General features: G+C 39.6%; 1 protein-coding gene across 4 annotated transcripts in view; it reads right to left on the bottom strand.

The window, feature by feature from the left end:
- LOC129721382 (zinc finger protein 250) overlaps nucleotides 1–4,274 on the bottom strand; it is a 61,882-nt gene extending 57,608 nt beyond the window's left edge. For all 4 annotated transcript variants that reach the window (XM_055673893.1, XM_055673894.1, XM_055673895.1 and 1 more), the window contains exon 1: nucleotides 3,007–4,274. The gene's annotated coding sequence lies outside the window, so the exon portion shown is untranslated. The remainder of the gene's footprint in view (nucleotides 1–3,006) is intronic.
- Between the last annotated feature and the right edge of the window lie 18,049 nt (nucleotides 4,275–22,323).

Here is a 22,323-nt window from a genome sequence, read left to right as displayed (position 1 = left end):
GTGTTTTCGAATGTATGATCCATCATCACCTCGTAACAACAAGACCTGTCTCTACCAAACTTGGCAGAGGAACCGCTTGGTAAAATTTCAACAAACTTGGTTTCATGTGAAAGAAGCAATGTAGTGTAAATGATCACTATTGAATTCCATTATGATTCGATGTGCCGTTTGTAAGTTATAATCTAAAATGTGAAAACAATGTTTCCAAAGAAATAACCGCGAGGATGTGTCAAAGAACTAGAAAAAAGGCGAACAGTGAACGTGAACTGGAGGTTCTGATTAATGAGAACCAAAAAACAATCTAGATCAATGAAGACTCCGATACAGAATAACTGGAAATCGAAGCGGGGGACAATTTGTATCAGGCAATCAACTTTAAACTTTAATAATGTGTTCCTTGTCGTTTGAATATCTGAAGATGAACAACTTCTCGAATGAAGAAATGAGCACAGCCCAGCAAACAATTTGGTTGAATAACGGCTTATCAATCTTTTGTTCAACCGCAATCTTCTTAATAATGGCTGTAAATCAACAAAATTGTTTATTGGTAATATTATAAACTACATAGTAATCCGAACATAATCAATTTTTTGCCGTGGGACTACGTCTTTGTTTTCAATACTAGGGTACATTCTGTGAAATTGGAAATGAAACTGGTAAATGTTCCGTCAGATTTCAAACGATAATAACAGCATTAAAAATTGATAAATGGTTTCACACGCGAGCCAATTCTCTATGTCAGTATCAGATCCCGATCAGAATTTGATGTCTCGAAGGTAAAGGTTTTTTGAAAAATTTGAAACAGCTCTCTTTTTTAACAACTTGTTAAGCTGCTGTTAGAACCCAATGAAAATTTATGTCTTGAAAGAAAACATGCTGGTAAAGGCAACACACCGTACAGTACAGGTGCAGTAGAGCGCCGCTGGTCTATCATTGCAGCGGTAAACGATTTTTTTTCGTGTGTCATGTGCAATGAAGGAAAAACTGCACTGCAGCTGCTGATGGTGATAAAAGTTTTAATGAGAGAATGAAAAAGAATCCATTAAATTCTACTATCAACTTCAAAAGTTAATATTATTTACTTTAGAAGTCGATGATTGATATCTACTAAAACGCTCAAACGATATTTTAAAAATTTGACAAGCTCATAAACATGGTTGTCATAAAAAACCATTAATTACTCAACAAGAATTCAACAGTCAATGTTCACTGAATAACACTGCACACTGGACTAGGAATTGAGTCTAGCAGAACGAAATTGATAGCTCTCTCAGGGTTTAACCAATCAATTTCCGACCTTCCAAAGTTTATTGGTATAGTTGGGGCTTTAATTTGGATGTTTAAATTAGTTCGCCGCGTTAGCCCCGAAGGTGGCGTTGCTATTCCAACTCCTTTTTCTTACACGCTAGAGCTTTGTGGTTTTCGACAAAGTTGTAGATCTTTTAATTCTTTGAAACTTTACAGAACATGCATAATTTCTAACTCTTTAAGTTCTACAGATCTATGAATTTTTATAAAATTTGTCTGAATTTTTACGTTTTCTTGTGATAACTTTTTGAGATCGCTCAAAATAACTTCTTACAATATTTCAATTTTAGTATAACCATAGGTTTATATGAAAAAATACAATTCTTCAGCAAAGTTTCTCGGTGCAATGAGAGCTTCAATTTGGCGTTTAGTTTAGTTCGCGGTTTGGCCGCAAAGATGGCGCTTCGACACCAACTTTTTACTCTCACAGTTTCAGTTGATGTTCTAGATCATAACATTTTATAGATCTTCGTAGAAGACACAAAATTTCTTTTGGCAATATACGAGTTTTTCCTGAATTCCACGTATTTCATGCTACATATCACATGTGACATATAATATCACTTATAATGACGGGTCAAATAACAATATTGCACTGATCTATGTACGTAGACCAGTCTGTGTCCAACAAAATTTTAACATGGTATAAATCAGCTGTAAAGTTCGATATTTTTAAATTTACACAATTGCCTATGTTCAGCTTTTTGAGTAGATGCGGTTTATCTAAAAAACTCATTTTTGAAAAAAAAAAGGTTCATAGACGCGGTTCCTCAACGGCTCATTTATTTCTAAAAAGAATTTAAGGGAACGCTGGGAATGAAAAGTTACTGAACCAACAAATTGATTCTGTCTGCGGACTCTAAAATCCCTTTAATGACAATGTTTAGTCCCACGTAACCATTTCAAACAACGCGTACGGTTGAATACCTTGTAGTATTTGATGGAGGATTTTAACAGATTTGTCGTTATTCAGAGAGCGGTGAATATTTCCTTATTATTACGCCTCGGCTTAAACTGCTTCGCGTAGATTTCGAAGGACATTACCCTAACTAACACACAAAAAATTCTGAGTGTGAATTTTTATAATATATCAATGCGAAACCATGCATGGACACTGATTTGACAATAATTGAGGAATATGTCCAGATTTATACGATATAAAAGACGAAATAAAGTACTTTTGCGGAATATATTATTACCCATCAAAAAGTTCTTCGCTTAAAAGAATTGATTGCACAACAGCCTTTTGTACCCTGACCTTTGTCTAAGATTATTTGATAAAAGATACTTGACTTTTTTTTCTCTCGTGATTTTTCCTGTGAATTAACCTATCTGCGATTGATTTTCACACACAGTAAGTAAATTAAACTACCACTGATTAATCATCGCCCACGATAAATGAAACTAGTAGGAATGCTGAAGAACAGAAATTTAGTGTTACTAAAGTTGATCCATTACTCAGGGCGATGAATTAAAATGAAGAAATGACTAAGCTATCAGTGCCTAAACTCCGATCACTTTCGCGAAGGTTGCATTTTGGGATTTTTATTTTACCCCCGTAGCATCGTGTAATGCGCAATCTTACGGCAGAAAAAGGATTTTCTTACATTTGGATTTACACTTGGCCCGCTCCAGGCATCTGCGGGCTTATGATTGCTTGAGACAGAAATGTTTTGCTATGCAAATGTATTCTCTCACCTTCTTTCGTGAAGCGTTTCTTCCACAAGTTTTTATTATCAGCTGATTTGTTTTCCGAAATAACAACACACATACACACAGAATCGATAATATCACGTTTCCCTTCGCAACACAGTGTACTGAAGTAATGAACTCCTGTTTATGTGAGAATGTGACTCATTCTTGGTTTCACAATGCAGTTTTCTTTTATAGTGATGGAAACAACAAAATTTTTCTATGAGCTGCTTTTTGCAGGTATCCGAAATAGGTCAATTAGTTATCTGTATCTTCCAAAAACGCACGACGATGTATCATATATTGGTATTTTAGACATTTATACACAATAGCATTGTTGCAATTGTTTACAATTTTGGGGATGATAAGTAATAAACTATTTTTATTCACAATTTTTCACTTTGCCAAAAAGTGTCAATTTAGTCCGCAGAAACAGTACACTTCAAACGTAAGCAAAATGTCCATACATTATTGAGCTTTTATTGTGTTCTCCAAAATTGGTCCAAAACCAACAACTTAGAAATAAATTCAACGTGATAGTGCTTCTGTTTCTAATCACATTTTACGGTGTGTTGGCTATGTGTAGAAAGGTAACAAACATGTAATAGTGCATGTTGAGGGTAATTTCAATCCATATTTTTGCTCTTGTTTTTTTTTTGGATGACCGAGAAATAACTGTTGTTGAAATTTCCTAGCACTCTCTAATATTTTCCTCTCACATTTTCAAGGACCTTGGAGGAGGGCAATGTTCACAGTTTTGCCATTGTTGGGAATTGAATGGAAGATGCAAAGTCCAAGCGTTCATACCAAAATGTGTGTCCTTGCAAATTTCAAAGTGAGTTTGCAATATTTGAATGGTAGTTTAAACGTCAAATGATGATTTACATAGTTTGTAGGAAACAGATTCGAAAATTTACGCATGATCCACAAACATCATTAGTATCATTTCACTACGAGCACTAAAAGCAAAATGTTTCACTCGATGATCAAAAGAGTGTCACTTTGTATTAAATTCTTACAACAATTGTGAAGATTTTTTTGTCGGTTCTCGATGAAAATCCGCTTTGTGCATGAGTCTAAGCGGAAAACAGAAGCGAAAAACTGCTCATTAACGGCGGCGGCGATGACGGCGAGGAAAAGTCCCAAACACACTAAAGAGGATACATGGAAAACTCAGAGCTGTATTGGCTCTTTTTTGCAACAACATTGTTAGCTTGACGCACATTGAGAACAAAATTAAAATGTTTCTGCGGAGACCGGCGACCGAACAGATAAAGAGTACATTATAAACTGTTTTTCTGTTTTCTGTTTTAGTATTGGCATGGTCGTTTTGGAGCGGCGTCGCATCTACCGCGAGACAAAGTTGAAGGACAGAGTATGAGCGCGAAATTTGCGAGCGCGAATCTTTTCCCCAATCGCAAACAACTAGCCCCCTTTTTCCCGCGAATCGGCACTCACTAGCGGTGCACTGTGAAAGGATTCCATTAGATTAAAGAAGTATGGGTTAAAAACAACAATCGTTACATGCCTTAGGGACTTCTAAATATTTCTAGTAGTTTCTACTTTCTAGTATTGTTGATTTGAAGTTTTTCTGCTACATTGCCGAAGTTATATCATCAGAGCAATTTTTGAAATTTTTTACGTTGTAACAAAAACAACCAGATTATAAGCAAATAATTCCTAAACATAATGAAATGTCTGTACATAATAGTAACATAATCGAACAATTGAAAAATCTTTGAAAGATTTCGCACAAACATTTTTTGAAAAACTGATGTATGTACATAGGAAAACCAACCAAAGGAAACGCATGGTAAGTTGTACCACATTGTGCATTCAATTGTTTCATTTTCACACTGAACAACGAACGTAAGAACTAGGGGTCCTTACATACGATGTTGAATGTGAAATAATTACCTAGTGGGTGGGGTGAGTTCGTCCATGCTGTGCATTGATCTACACCTGTCGTGATAACAAAGTTTCACTTTCAATCTCTCAGCAGGGGAAAATGAGTTCCACGCTTGTTCTCTGCCATGCACCTGCACATGCAGCTCGTTGTATTCTCTCTCTCCCTCTCTTACTTACTATTTGCGCTCAATAAGTGCAATACATTTCCAGAAAGCGGTATGTTGATCGTACCGGGCTTGACCAATATCATCAAGCAAACAAACGAAAGACTACTTTTTGTACAACAACAAAATCAGTTTATTTTTTGTGAACTCATCATCAGCACACAAGCAACGCGAAGCTGATTTCTTTTTTGCTCGTTTGGACGCGCTTGTTCAGACCATGCGCATTCGATTTGTTATTTTAGACATTTTATTCTCTGCCCGCCGCGTGCCGGGTTTCTGTCGCTTGCCACCCAATACATCCCCTCTTCGTTGTGCATCATATATGCAAGTTCTTTGCTTGCGTGAAGGACAACAGACTGTCGGATGCAGGATGGAACTTCGAACGACGGGGTAACGGAGCACTGTTGTGGTGTTAACAATTTTCTCTGAATGAGACAGTGCACTGTTGTAATGTATGCAAAAAATCAAATATATTTTTAATTGACATGTATTCCACGAGCAAATGTTATTTGTCATGCAGCTTCGTTTGATTTCAATGTATAATGGTGTCCTTCTACATCAGCCTTCGCAGCTACAGAATTGATCGAGAAGATAGTCGATGTTGTTTTGCTCTCCACCAAAAGAACCAGTCTAAACTGTTTTGTCAAGGAATCAAGTTTTTTTTAATAAGAACGAGGTATAAATAGTAGAAATAATTTTTAGCTTAGCTACGCGCTCGATTTTTTTATTGTTCATATACAAAGTTCGAGGTGAAAAAATAAAGCAGAAACCGTTTATTTCCATTAAAAACGCTTTGGACGCTATTGAATCACTCGCTAAATTTTCCTTCACTTGATAAAAAAGACACATATAAGTTGAATTTCAGCTTTATGTTTTATTCAAAAATTTATTGAATATTTTTAAAATTTAATTTTTAAAATTGCAGATAAAATGAAAATTACACTTAGATTTGAGATCAAACCCGGAAATCTATTTCGCCAAGAGAAAATTTACTTTTATTCTTTTACGAAGCACAAAATAAGTCATTTTATAATGGGTTTTCTAACAAAAGAGTGGTTCTATTTCAAATTCCCTATGGTCGAATATCAACCATTTTTGATTCAAATGAAACCTTGTATAAGTATCTGATTTTGCAAACTGTGTATTTTCGCGGATGGAGGATTTTTTCAGAATTTTGATAAAGATTTTGTGTTCATAAACCATTAGTTTTACAGAAAAACTGCCTAAGAACGAATTGTAGACAATCGATAGCGTTTTTCAAAAAAAAATATACACACTAAAAAAATATTTTTTGATCAAAAAAAATTCTTGTAAACATTAAATTGTAATTTTTAAAAAAGTGTTTATTTTCTTCACCTTTAAGTTAAAATGTAAACTCTGATAAAAACTCCAGGATGGAAAAATTAAAAATTATATTTTTAGAAAGGGTTAAATTTCCAATTATTTGTAGTTCAATTGATTCAAACAACTAAAACAATAATTTCAAATCGAAAAGCTCATAACAATCAACTTCCGTTTTCAAGTTATTTTGAATTTTTTATTTGAGAAAATTAGAAAATGAACATTAAATTATACATTGAGTCAAAAAAAGGGTTGAATATTCCCCTTAAAATATTTTTTTTTCTTTATTAGAGAAGCTTTCAGCCTTTGGCTGGTTCGCCTCTAAGGAAAAAAAATGAAAAATTACAGAGCATTGGTTTTAGAGTTTCGTTGTAAAGTCACGTTTGTTTAAGAAATGAAAGCAGGTTGTTTTCGGCCTTAAAATATTTTTTTTATTGAAACTTGACATTATTTCCAAGCTTTTGATGGAAGTTCTGAATGGAGAAAAAATATTAGTTAGGTATCTCAAATATTAGTTTATTTTTCAAAAACCCGCTTCTATACTGCCTATAATCGCATACCAGTCCCATATGGATTTGCATCGTTTTTGAGTTAAATATCAGATTCCATTCATTTCTTGCTCTACTATCGATTGAGGAAACAAAAAAGTATGTTTTATTTGAAAAAAGCCACAAAAATGTAAGGTCGAATTGTCCCATCTTGAAAATAATCGCATATCAGTCCCACCAAATGTTTTTCCTGAGTATGGCCATATTTTTCTCTACAATCCATATAATAAATACTTGGTGCTGTTTTTCAAGCTTTTTACTGTTAAAAAATCATCAAATAATTAATAATTGCAAGGTTATTTCAAATAAATTTCACAAAAAAGATAATTTTTAGTAGGCACTGAAACTGCAACTTTTCCTGAAAGTTCGTTCCCGAAAGATTATTGGTTTCGTCAATCAGAGGGATAATATCCTTGAGCAATGCTGCTTCCTGCAAGGGGTTACTTTCCTGTTGATGACCTGCCCACTTCAAACAATTATTCAAGTTGAAATTGTTAGAACTAAGAAGTTTTTAGTTGCTTAGCTAAAAACACCTTGTACCTCTTTTCATCGCCGTCGTCTTCCGTCAAGTCACTGTTGTAATGAAATTAGAAACTTTCCTTTCTCAATACCACTTCTCCAATATGCTAAATGCACGGGCTAATGCGGAATAATTTTATTTAGCAAGTATTGCGAAACTCTGAAGACATAAGAAAGGATATTATTCAGTAGCATATCCAAGACTTTAACCTTATATTTTGCTTTTTCAACGACGACCTTTCCGATGTTTCCGCCATTCTCCAGAATATTTAGACGCGCGGCCATAAACGGCTGCCTATATTCAAAATACTTGAGCAAAATATGGAGTAGTAGACCGAGTGGTTGAAAGTGAGAGTGGTATGCGATTATTTTGCTACTCGATGGCCTAAATATTCGCATATTAGTCTCTTCCTTATTTTTCATTGTAATTTTCACGACAAAGGCAATTCTTCAATAAAGAAGTTATGATTGAGGTCTATTTCATCACATCATGACGAAAAATCTAGAATAACCCACCCCAAACAGGAGAAATATCCAAAACAAGAAAAACATCTTTAAGCGCTGTTTTCTCAACTTGATGATTTTCCATATGGGACTGATATGCGATTATAGGCAGTATATGATAGTTACAAAAGGTTGGATAATAATAAATTACAAAAAGGTTGGACTTCTATATGATGATTACAAAAGGTTGGATCGATGACTGCCCGATCATGAAAAAATGAGTAAAAAGTTAAGACTTTCAATGAAACTATTGTTGATGTCGGTTGGCAAATGACTGGACAGGTGTAACTTGAGACCCTAATGTGGCCATTCACCTCTGTCCAGCAGCTCCTATCCCAACCTCCACGTGGTGCCGACCGGAATACGAGTAACCTTAGCGGAGATCGGGTAACCAACCCCGGTGGAAACTATGGTCGTATGCTGACTGGGAAGGGGGTCGTACGCGGCTGTATCCCCATAGGGGCGGCGTACAACAGCGTCTGACCCGGAGCGGGCGGCTGAATTATGAAATGCTGTATCTCGACAGCTACACCTAAGATGGCAGCCCCATCAGCAGGATGTAGGTATCGCGACCCTGGTAAGGTAGCATACCTAAACCTTTCATCAACCACGAACAACGAATTTAGAAATACGGAACGGATCAATCGGCGAAGACCTAGGCTACGAACACGGAAAAAGATTAAGGTAAACGATTGGAAATCGGGTACTTGGAACGTCCGATCCCTCAATGAACCGGCGCGGGCTGGCTTACTTGCTCGAGAACTACAGCGGCAGGCAGTCGAAATCGCAGCGATTCAGGAGGTTCGGTGGCCAAATTCCGGAGAAAGGGAATTCCGTGCAGTAGACCCTATTGCACGCACTTCTTTAAAGTACCACATCTACTACAGTGGCGGCAAAGCAGCGGAACGGGGCGTCGGTTTCGTAGTGCTGGGAAATCAGAAAACAAGAGTCATCCGGTGGAGGCCCGTAGATGACCGTATATGCGTGTTGAGGATTAAGGGCAAATTCTTCAACTACAGTTTAATCAACACATACGCACCGACAAACGACAAATCCGATGAAGTCAAAGATGAGTTCTATGACAAGCTTGAGCGAATCTATGACGAGTGCCCAAACACGACGTATTCACGGCGCCATCGAAACGACTGCGAGAGAGGTAGTAGTACGACGCGTGGAAGACAGCCTAACGGCTGGTTCGATGCCGAGTGCCAGAGAGCGACAGATGAGAAGAACCGTGCCAGGAGCCGCATGCTCACTGCGGCTACGCGTCAGAACAGAGAGAGGTACAGGATGGCAAGAGCTGCTGAAAATAGAACCCACCGTCGGAAGAAGCGCGAGTACGAGGAGTAGGTGCTCGCCAGCGCAGAGGACAGCTATGCTCAAAACGACGTGCGGAGATTCTATAGAACTGTCAACAGATTCAGAAGCAGGAATTTCCCGGTGCCGGTCATGTGTAATGAGAAGGACGGCAACCTGCTTACTGATAAACCGACGGTTGCAGCCAGGTGGAAGGAGCATTTTCAGGCGCTATTGAACGGTGAGGAGCCGGATGAGCAGAGCAGGAACAGGATGACGATTATGAGTGACGAACAAGCTGTGGAGCCACCAACACAGGAAGAGGTGAAAAAGGCGATTAGTGAGCTGAAAAACGGCAAGGCCGCTGGGAAGGACGGTATCCCGGCCGAACTTCTAAAAGCGGGAAGCGAGCGGCTGTACTATGCGATCCACCAGATAATACTAAGGATCTGGGTGGATGAACAAATGCCGAACGACTGGTTGGAAGGCCTCATATGCCCTATCTATAAGAAGGGCCATCGATTGGACTGTGGCAACTATCGAGGGATAACGTTGCTCAACTCCGCATATAAAGTGCTCTCCCGTATCCTGTTCTTCAGATTGAGACCGTTAACGGAATCCTTTGTTGGCGAAAACCAGGCTGGTTTTCGACAAGGGCGTTCCACGACGGATCAAATTTTCACCCTGCGACAGATCCTCGATAAGTTCCGGGAGTACAACTTACCGACTCACCATCTGTTTGTGGACTTCAGGGCGGCATACGACTCAGTGAAAAGAAACGAGCTGTGGCAGATCATGCTGCAATACGGTTTCCCTACGAAACCAATAAAGCTGAGTCATATGACACTGGAGGGATCAAAATCGTGCGTGCGGATAGCTGGCGAGACATCAACCGCGTTCGTAACGTTGGATGGACTGAAGCAGGGGGATGCGCTCTCCAACCTACTGTTTAACATCGCCCTTGAGGGTGCAGTACGAAGAGCAAACGTCGAAAGAAACGGTACTATCATCACGAAATCTCACATGCTTCTTGGCTTTGCGGACGACATCGATTTCATCGGTAGCAACCGAAAGGCCGTGGAGGAGGCCTTCGTACCTTTTAAGAGAGAAGCAGCGAGATTGGGACTTGTCATCAACTCTGCCAAAACGAAATACATGGTAGCTGGCAGAGAGCGTGAGAGTCCCCGTGGTGATGGTGCTGAGGTGGAAATAGATGGGGAACGATTTGAAGTGGTTGACGAATTCGTTTATCTTGGTACGCTTGTGACATGTGACAACGATATGAGTCGTGAAGTGAAACGACGAGTTGCAGCTGCGAACAGGGCTTTCTACGGTCTGCGTAACCAGCTAAGGTCCCGTAGTTTGCAAACTCGCACAAAACTAGCGCTGTATAGGACGCTGATACTCCCGGTGGCCCTTTACGGACATGAAGCATGGACGCTGAAGGAAGCTGATCGACGAGTGCTCGGAGTTTTTGAGCGTAAAGTTCTGCGATCGATACTTGGCGGTAAACTGGAAGATGGAGTGTGGCGCAGACGCATGAATCACGAGTTGTATCAGGTATACAAGCATGCTGATATAGTGAAGGTAATACAGCGGGGCAGGCTTCAGTGGGCTGGACATGTAGCCAGGATGCCTGACGAGAGAGCCGCCAAAACTATCTTTAGTAGAGAACCAGGAAGAGGCCGTCGACTCCGTGGTAGGCCTCGCACGCGGTGGATGTGCGCGGTGGAAGAAGATGCACGATCTGCTGGTGTACGGGGAGACTGGAGAACGGCTGCCCAAGACAGAAGAAGCTGGACATCTCTAATTCGTTCGGCCCTAGACCGGTGAACGGTCCGTTAGCCAAAAAAGTAAAAGTAAAGTAAGTATTGTTGATGTCATGTCTTCAGCAAAGTTGTAAATAATATTTCTCTTGTTCCAGAAAAAATATACTTCGTAAGAGAAACAGACATTCTTCTTAAAAAATAAGTTATTTTTTAATGAAAAATTTGTTGTTTATTTTTACGAAAACTAACATTTTGGCTCTAAATATATTTGTTATCCATCAGTACCTCTTCTACATAAGCTCTGCTTAGAAATAAGATAGTGGTTCAAAAGAAAATTACCAATACCACAAAATGACTTCTTCAGCTCATCATAGGAACATCTGTGCACTTTCTTTCGTTCCTCCCTCACAGAATATTGTACCTAGTTTACTGAGAATGCACTCTTTGGGTTATATGAGAGCCTACTTTTGCTCAAACTAACGATTTTACCAGTGGATGGTAGGAAGGATAGTCCCAACCGATGACACCCCGTTAAGCATACAGACGCGAGGCATACGGACGCGAGGCATAGTACCCTAGGCATAATGGACGGCAGGCATACGGACACGAGGCATATGGACGCGAGGCCGAATGGATGCGAGGCCGAATGGACGCGAGGCCGAATGGACGCGAGGCCGAATGGACGCGAGGACGAATGGACGCGAGGTCGAATGGACGCGAGGCCGAATGGACGCGAGGCCGAATGGACGCGAGGCCGAATGGATGCGAGGCCGAATGGATACATGGCCGAATGGATACAAGGCCGAATGGACACAAGGCTAAGGGGAAGACATGCGAAATATTTTATTATCGTCATCATCATCACAGACCTCTTTCAATAACATGTATTTCGTTTTAAAGTGACATTTGGAAAGCAATACACTCGCGGCCTTCGGCCGACTCGCTGTTCGAGCGAATGCTGTCCTTACTCGCTACCGCTCGTTCGGACTTAACTAAGGGAAGAAAACTCTGTTTGAGTAGACCTAGCAAACCAGTAGATCAGTCGTTTGGGTGCGAGAGGCCGCCGCTTCCGACGGCGGGTCGGCGGCCGGCTCGGACTGCGGAAACCACTGCGGCTTAGTGCCGCCTTGTTTCCTTGCCCTCGATTATGCGTCTTCGCTGCATGATTTCAAGAAAAGTATTATACCCAACTTAAACTCTTTAGGAATATATTTACACCTGAACTACATAATTGGATCTCATGCGATCGTCGTCCATTCGGCCTCGCGTCCATTCGGCCTCGCGTCCATTCGGCCTCGCATCCATTCGGCCTCGCGTCCATTCGGCCTCGCGTCCATTCGGCCTCGCGTCCATTCGGCCTTGTGTCCATTCGGCCTCGCGTCCGTTATGCCTTGTGGCAATATGCCTCGTATCCATTATGCCTCGTATCCATTATGCCTCGCGTCTGTATGCCTAGCATACTATGCCTAACATCCATATGCCTAGCGTCCATATACCTCGTGTCCCGTCCCCGTCCCAACCCAACATAGTAGCAGCTGGTATCGGCAGCGGGTATCAGCAGCGGTAGTGGTAGCAGCAGACTAGCCGAGTCTGCTTTCGGCTCAAACAAATTATTTAACCAGCAAATGTTGAGACATAGACGGCCAAGCAAAGCAAAACTTGGTGCTACATTCCGATTCGGAACTAGAATTTCTGTATATTATACACACATTTCGCAGCCAACTGGTAAGTGTACAGGACAATTTCGGGGCTAGCGCTGCGATCCTAATGACACTAGCAGCCTCTTCCGAGTCGACACTCGAGCCTACCACAACTGACTTGTTGGGCCAGCATCGTACCTAGAGACCAGCTGGGAGGGAAATAAGTTTTTTTCTTAAAATTGTCCCCCCAAATGTTTTGAAAATAATGTGGAAACAGTTTTTTGTAATCAAGTAACTATAACTTTTTATAGAAAAACTTTGGTGAGTTTTCTCACAAAAGACAATAAAGCTATGATTAAAAACATTTGTTTTTTGCCTGTGAGACATTTATTCATGTTTCTTCCAAGAGTTACATACCATATTACCATATTATTTTACTTTGGAAACAAAAGAATTTTTTTTCATTAAGTAGTCACGGTGATAATTTAAAGTACAAATGACATTTTGTCGTAGAACACTCACCAAGTCGTTAAGAGAATGTACCTGATATGTCAGATGTTGTTTGAAACTTATATGTTATGAATATTCTTACGGGAGTTTTTAAAATTATCCTTTTTCAATCAAGAAACAAAGAAAACATTAGTTCAATTTAATAAAATCACATATTCCCTCAAACTAACGTTCCATTGTATTGTCTCACAATGCTCCCAGTATCAAGTGATTTTAATTAAAGAATTTAGAAATTATCTATGATCATTTGCATCTTTTTTACGAAAGTCACCAAGAATGGTTGGTGACGAATAACTATAATTTTTTTTTCAATTTCATCAAGAAGGGGGCGGTTGAAGTATATATTAGAAAATTATAACATAATATGATTTATACATTTTCGTCGTAAATTCCTACATAATTTTTTAACAATATTAAAACAGAGATTGCATTAGAACAGACATATGATTGAAAAGAGGAATGAATTTAATTTTTTGTGTTTCTGAAATATTTTAAATTTTTCGAATATTTTACTAAAAAAGGAAAAAATAATCTGAAGGCGCATGAAAATTTTAAGGGGTATGCGATATAGTTCCATCATGAAATTTTTTGGGATTGTATTTAAAAAAAAACTCTTGGCATTTATCGCAATTTCAACTTGTTGTATTTTATTCCTTTATATGTATACATTCAACCATTTCTATATTCTATCAGCGAAACAAACTAAATCTTCGATGGTAATGCTCGGGAGTTAGTCACAAATAAAATATTTTATTCTAGAACTTTGTCACGGAAATTATTCTTGAATGTATTGATGAAAATACAACTCGCGGTGACAATTTAGTAAAATTAGAAACGTTTCTGGTTTCTCCTCCAAATATTACCAAGTTGGAGATATGTAGGAGTAGAATATATCTAACAAACTACTATGAGACAATTTGCAAAAGTTTGTATAAGGCCTTTTCGACACTTTCTCAGCATTTCTGACCATTTACAGAAAATATTTTTGAATATTCTCTTAAAGATCACTAACATGTCATTTGTGTGAGCTGGGTAGCTCAGAAATGCGATCAGCATCATATTCGATTTTAAATTAAACAACAAATTTTCAACAAAACAATCAAATGATTTAAAATTGAATACTTTCTTTATTTCGCTAGAATTACAAGTAAAATGTTATTTTTATCTGCATGCACTCTGCTTGTTAATATTTTGTCTTTTCATTATTCTTGCGTAAAGATGTGAAACTACAAACCATGACCCTGTAGCATCATAAATCAAATTCCGTTAGCTTGAACGAATTTCATAATTAAACTTTCCTGTTAAATTCGAGTAGTTCCGATATGTTATATCAAATTAAAAAAACTTCGTAAAAACGGGAACATAAACGTCAAATGTTATAGAAAATTATGTCATACTACATGTATTTTTTGTACATACCTTATCGTGCAAAGTATTACCGAAGCATAAACTGTTGGGTATATCCAACTGCCAGACCCTTCTCTCAGCTGGAAGCAATCGGGTTTTGAATGAAAACGAAACTGAAAATGAAAGAAAAACAAGTCCATGTTTTCCCACTCTACAGTTCTATCCATTCACCAGACCCGCTCGGTAAGGCGATTTGTTTTTCTTGTATTTTCAGGCTTTGTTTACTTTGCGCGACGCTTTATTTTCACTGGGCTGCTACGAGCAGATACGATACCGAGAACTGAGTACTAACTGTAGTTACTGGTTGAGAATTGTGACTCTTTGCTGATAAGCGAATACATGATGAATATGCCAAATTGGTAAAATAATAAATTTTATATTGCGAAACCAGTAAATATCGATTGATTACTGAAAAAATCGGAAGTCACTGTACGGTTGAACGAAAAAAGAAAAAAGATAATGGACTCTGCGGTCTCTAACCTAATTAGATTGATTGTAAACCTGGGTATTACTTTTTATAGCTATAGGATGAATCGAATTTACACGATCGCTTTATTTTGTTTGGTTATGTTTTATGTTACAGAGATGCAAAGCTAGTCTAACAAATTTGCAATCTATGGTTGTCTCTGTAATGCGATTAAGGCTTTTTTACAATTTCATAGGACTTAATGGTTAACAGTTTATTTTACTGATCAATGCAAAAGTCGTTAACATCGTACGAAATGTGACCCATACTGCGAGCGATTCATAATAATCTGCATGGCGGTGAATTTTTAAGCTTATCTCACAGAATGATCATTCAAGAGAGTTAATTGAAATCTTGTTTTGAACCCACAGCATGTCCGTTGCATCTCTGTTTTTATTCTGCGTCCAGGTTTAATAATTAAAGAGTAGCAGAAAACGTGCAATGACAATCGCAGTTTCGCAGATAACGATCTGCATGAGAAATATGACTTGATTTTGAGTGTTCAACTGTATGATACTTTTCATTTTCCTTTTGATAAAACTAAATTATATAAACATCTAAAAAATCATAGAAGTAAGAAAAGTCAACCCATATACCTACTTATGCAGCATCATCACCGAATCCACTTGAGTATGCAATATCCAAATACCCAGATTAATCGGATTGCATGATTTCCGTAAGCGATGAGATGGACACAGCACGCAAATTAAATTACAGAATCTGGAATAGTGGTTCATAAAATGCTTCTGCTATTTTTTTTAAGGGGATTTAAAGGGGATTAAAGGGGAGCAAAATTGTAATTTTAATTGATTTGATTAGTTTGCTTTCGCGGTAAGGACTTATCATTCGTAGGGATTTAAACCTACTTGTTAACAAAGGGGAAGTAAACTTACAACTAACTTAATTGCTAACTTATTGGCTATAAAGAGAGCTTATGTAGCAATTGAGGATTGCAACGATTTTTGTCGAAAATTGTTAATAATTTTATTTGACATAGCTTTTAATGTTTCAACACCAGTAAATCTATGTAAATCGAGTGTATCAAACCAAGGAGGACGTTTAAAAATCAGAATTTTTTTCTGAAGCGTTTTCTTCCTTGTTAAACAACAATTTGACCAGATCGGTACAGCATAAAGCATTGATGGTCTAAAATTTGTTTGTAAATCAAAAGTTTATTCTTTAATTAAAGTTTGGAATTTCGATTAATGAGAAGATATAAGCATCTCGCATATTTGATGCACTTTGCTTGTATACTTTCAATGTGCTCTTTAAAAATAAGTTTTTTTATCGTAAATTAGCCCCTAGTACTTAACCTTGTCAGACCAACATAAAATAACCCCATTCATCTTGACAACATGATTATTGTTTGGCTTTAGGAAAGAAGCCCTAGTCTTATGGGGAAAAATTATCATTTGAGTTTTAGAAGCATTGGGAGAGATTTTCCACTTTTGAGTTGCAAAGTTGGAAGAAAAAATATCTAAACTTTTCTGCAATCGACTACATATGACACGAAGACTTTTTTGTGTCATCGCAGAACAATGATTTTGTGCATCCTGGAGGTAAATCAGGAAGTTTTTCTATAATTTGGGAAAAATGTAATTTTGAAACAGCAATCGAAAATTTTTACTAAAAATTTTATTTTGCTCTCAAGAAGATGTTTGATTAATATGTTAAAGATTCCGTCGTTACCAGGTGCTTTCATATTTTTGAAATTTTTAATAATTGATTTAATCTCATTCAAGTCAGTTTCAATTATTTCTGCAGGTAAAAAATTCTGGGAAGAAATTAAATCGATACTAATTTTCAATTGGACTCACAAAATTAAAATTTGAGTAATGAACACTCTCGAACTGCTGAGCAAGTCTTTTGTTCATTGGATACAAGAAAACGTTCACCATCTTTTAAAACTGGAATAGGCTTTGAAGGTTTCTTAAGAATCTTCGACAGCTTTATGTTTTATTTTATGAGAAGAGTCTCCACAAATGAGGCATTTTTGGTACATGTTACAGATTTTTGAACCATGGCCATTACGTTGGCGAATACGGCATTGGGTGATAAGCTTTTCACCTCCGCCAAACTTTCGATATAATTCCCACTTTATTCGCACATTATAGATAGCATGTGCTTTGTCAAAAATTTCCAAATTGTTAACATCAGTGAAATTCCAGCTCTCGGACTGTTTTCGCTTCGAGATTTTTGTTTTATTAGAATTACATGGGTAGGGGATATTCCAAGTAATTCTTAAGTAAGTTTGATCTCATCAACGGTTTGATCGTTGGTGAGACCTTTCAATACGACCTTGAACGGCTTGGCGCTCTTAGCGTCATATGTAAAAAACTTATACATCTTTTCAGTTAAATACTGAATAAGACGATTCCGATCTATCAATGTTTGGACCAGCAAGCGGCATTCGCCTCTACGGCCAATTTATTAGGTAACTTTGACGTCGGAAGAAAAACGTTGAAAGTTCTCTTTTAATTACTTTACTTTTACTTTTAAGGCGACAGACCGATTATCGATCTAGTGCCGAATCCAGAATACGTCGTATGTGTATGTACCTCGGTCTTGGGCTGCTATCCTCCAATCACCCCTAACACCTATTTCGCGTGCATCCTCGTCGACAGCACACATCCAACGAGTTACCCCGAAGTTGACGACCTCTATCGGGATTCCTGCTAAATATAGCCTTCGCTTGACGCTCATCCGGCATTCTCGCTACATGCCCAGCCCACTGAAGCCTGCCGTGTTTTATCCGCTTGACTATATCCGCCGATTTGTATGCCTGGTACACTTCATGGTTCATGCGTCTGCGCCAAACACCATTTTCTAGTTTGCCGCCAAGGATTGAACGCAAAATCCTACGCTCAAAAACACCAAGAGCTCGCCGATCAGCCTCTTTCAGCGTCCATGATTCATGGCCGTAGAGAGCCACCGGAAGAATCAGTGTTTTATAGAGTGCAAGTTTAGTACGGATTTGCAGACTGCGGGACCTTAGCTGGTTACGTAGTCCGTAAAAGGCCCTGTTTGCGGCTGCTATCCGCCTCTTTATCTCACGGCTAACCTCATTGTCACATGTCACTAATGTTCCCAGGTAAATAAATTCGTCGACTACTTCAAATGTTTCCCCATCTAGCACCACCGCAGTACCAACCTTCGACGGACTACCACGCACTCTGCCAGCCACCATGTATTTCGTTTTGGCAGAGTTTATGACAAGCCGTAATCTCGCAGCTTCCCTCTTGAGAGGTCCGAAGGCCTCTTCCACAGCTCTACGGTTGATACCAATGATGTCGATATCGTCCGCAAAACCGAGAAGCATGTGCGACTTCGTAATGATGGTGCCGCTTCTCTGCACACCAGCCCTCCGTATAGCATCTTCCAATGCGATGTTGAACAATAAGTTCGGCAGCCCGTCACCCTGCTTCAAACCATCTAACGTCACGAACGAGTCCGATATCTCACCGGCTATCCTGACGCTTGATGTAGCACCTTCAAGGGTGGCACGTATCAGCCTAACCAGCTTTGTTGGGAAGCCATGTTCAATCATAATCTGCCATAACTCATTTATCTTGACTGAATCGTACGCTGCCCTGAAGTCTATGAACAGATGGTGCGTCTGCAAGTTGTATTCTCGAAATTTATCGAGGATTTGTCGCAAGGTAAACATTTGGTCCGTCGTTGAGCGTCCCCCTCGAAAACCGCATTGGTACTCGCCAACAAAGGTCTCCTGCAACGGCCTCAGTCTGTGGAACAGGATGGGGAGATAATTTTGTACACGGTATTGAGAAGAGTTATGCCCCGATAATTGCTACAGTCCAGGCGATGGCCTTTTTTGTAGATCGGGCATATGAGACCCTCCAACCAGTCCGAGGGCAATTCTACATCAGACCACACTCTCAGCATGATCCGATGGATGGCACGATACAGCTGTTCGCTCCCGACTTTGAAGAGTTCGGCGAGAATGCCGTCCTTCCCGGCTGCCTTGCAGTTTCTCAGCTCTTTCACTGCTTTCTTCACCTCGTTCATGGATGGTGGATCCACAGCTTGACCATCATTCTCAATAGTCATCCTGCTCCTTTCGACTTCACTGTTTCCCTCACCGTTCAACAGCACACTGAAGTGTTCTTCCAACGCCTGGTCACCTCTGTTTTATCGGTTATCAGGTTCCCCTCCCTATCGTTGCGTATGACAGGGGCTGACACGTTTCGATTCCTGATTCCGTTGACCTTCTTGTAGAAGCTCCTCGCATTGTGCCTGGAGAAGCAACCTTCCGCCTCCGCAAGAATACGCTCCCAATGCTGTCGTTTCTTCCGACGATGGAGTCTCTTTTCAGCGGCTCTTGCATCTCGATATCTACCCATGCTCTGACGAGTCACAGCCGTGGCCAACATGTGACCCCTGGCGCGGTTCTTCTCCTCCGTTACTCGCTGGCACTCAGCGTCAAACCACTCATTGGGGCAGCTGCCGCAGTTGTACCCAACACTTCTCGCGCTGTAGTGCTGATCGAACTGTGGATGTGCCTCCACTGTTCATTCAGGTTCCCTTCAACTCTTTCCTCAATCCGTTCAACAACTTTCTGCGAGTACTCTGCAGCCACTCCTTTAGTTGATAGCCGCTGGATGTTTAACTGCATCCTCCTCGTTGCCTTGGATTTCAGGACGTTGGACAGCCGAGCGTGGATTTTGGCTACTACGAGATAGTGATCCGAGTCAACGTTCGGTCCTCTGAACGACCTCTGTAACGTCTGAAAAGTGCCGTCCATCAATCAGAACGTGGTCAATTTGAGAGCAAAGCTCTCCATTCGGGTGCATCCAGGTGTTCTTACGTATGTTCCGGCGTGCAAAATAAGTGCTACAGATAGCCATCCCCCTAGCTGCAGCGAAATTAACAAGCCTCAGGCCATTGTCGTTCGTAGTAGAGTGAAAGCTTTCGCTACCAGTTACGGGGCGGAAGAAGTCTTCCTGCCCGGCTTGTGCATTTGCATCTCCGATGACAATCTTTATATCGTGTCCTGGACACTCATTGTATGTCTTTTCCAGGAGCTCATAGAACTTCTCCTTTTCGTCATCGGGTTTCTCGTTGGCCGGTGCGTACACATTTATTAAACTGTAGTTGAAGAATTTGCCCTTAATTCTCAACACGCATATACGGTCACTGATCGGCCTCCATCTAATGACACGCTTCATCTGTTTTCCAATTAGTACGAAACCGACTCCTCTTTCTGCTTTCACGCCGCCGCTATAGTAGATGTGGTACTTAAATGACGTGTCCGCAATAGGATCTACTGCTCGGAATTCGCGTTCTCCCGATTCCGGCCACCGCACCTCTTGGATAGCTGCAACCTCCACATTCACCTTTCGCAGCTCTCTAGCCAGGATACTTGCGCGTGCCGGTTCGAGTAGAGCCCTTACATTCCAAGTACCGAGTTTCCAATAATCGTTGTCCTTTTTCGTTCGCCTAGGTCCATGCCGATTATTCCGTTCCGTATTTATATCTGGATTGTTCGTAGTATTTAATATTCAGTATGCTGCCTTACTAGGGCTGCGATACCTAGTCTCGCGAAGGGGCTGCCGTCTTTGATATAGCTGGCGAGACACCGCGTTTCATGATTCAGCCGCCCGCTCCGGATCAGACGCTGTTCTACGCCTCTAACATGGGGAAACAGCCGCGTACGTGCCCCCTTCCCAGTCAGCATACGATCAAAGTTTCTACCGGGGTTGGTTACCCGATCTCCGCTAAGGTTACTCGTATCCCGGTCGGCACCACGAGGAGGTTGGAATAGGAGTTGCTAGACAGAGGTGAATGACCACAATGGGATCTCAAGTGACACTTGTCCAACCATTCGCCAACCAATTCTCTTTTCTCTTTTAAAAATGCTAAATTCAGAAGTAATAGTTACCACAATAGGTAGAACTTTCTCCTTTTTTGAAGAAATTTTATTTTGAATGGTTTTATTTTCGAACATTTCAGTTTCGCCGGCTTCTTGCTCAGGCAGAATATCAAATAAATTTTCACTGCATAAGCTAGTGTCAGAAAGAGATATCTCTCTTTTCCTCGCCGTAGCGATGCGTGGTTTCTTTTTTCGTATGTACTTGGTTCATATACAATCGTGTAAATTAAAATCACGTAAAAAACAGTCGCGTAAAAACAGAATTCAGTGTATAATCTTACTGATGACAATTCTTCAAGGATACAATTAGGAAAGAGATATGTTCTATGACCTAAATGTTTAGTAATTGAGATGCACAAACACAAGTAATCTTCATGAAGGTACACCGAAACCAAACCACAGCCATATTTTATCTTAACACAAGTAATCTTCATGGAGATATACCCAAATCTAACCACAGTAATTTGTTTTGAATAAATTGGTGATTAAACTCAGATAAATAATTAGCGCTGTGATTATTATCAATCTCGAATTAAATCAGAGCTGCAATAATTCTGTACAACCCAAATTATGTTGTACATTGTTTTGTGCGCCATAATTCATCCTTCATTACACTCAACCACGAATGGACACACGGCAGGCTGCAGCTTCGAATTGATTCCAGCATAATTTATGCTTGATATTTTACGTCGTCTTTATGCTCTTTTGTTAGTTGTTAATATGAAAGTAAGTGCTTTTTTATTAAATAAAAATGGCAAAATAATGATAAGACCTGAGTAAATATTGCGTTTAAATTATGAAACTTAATGTATCTCCGGTGCCAAGGTGCGTTTTCTTTTCCTTTTTACTTCTCCATGGAAACGCTTGAATCGGCCAGAGTTCAGCTCGAATAAATACTTTTTTGATCGCTCCGCAATATCTTATTGCAGTGCACAGCGTATTGAGTTATGCAGAAGAAATGGCCAAAGGACGTCCGAGCCTGTTTGAGTAGGGTGACTAAATAAACATCGATCGATCAACCGTTAGAAGATTCATAGATTTATTTAGATCGGTTAAAGCTATCTTGAAGGTCATGTTTACAATTAATCAACTGATCTAACTGTTACGGATACTTACATTTATAAAGAAATTTAAATTATTAGTACTAGTAGTATTAGTACGTATTAGTATTAGAAGGGATATGGTTATCTGCTAGAATATTAATAAAAAATTAAACAAACAGTATAAAATCATCAGTTGAGAATTAAGTCACCCTAATAAGTGAAACAGCAGGTATTTATCTGATGCAGAGTGAATTGGGATGAAATGTGCTATCTGAGAATTGGTCGTAAATTACAGAATTTCGAGACACTCGGTCGCTG

Source organism: Wyeomyia smithii, chromosome 2 (assembly GCF_029784165.1).
Source record: "Wyeomyia smithii strain HCP4-BCI-WySm-NY-G18 chromosome 2, ASM2978416v1, whole genome shotgun sequence".
NCBI lineage: Eukaryota > Metazoa > Arthropoda > Insecta > Diptera > Culicidae > Wyeomyia > Wyeomyia smithii.
Note: the sequence above shows the minus strand (reverse complement) of the source record. Positions and strands in the feature narration are given on the sequence as shown.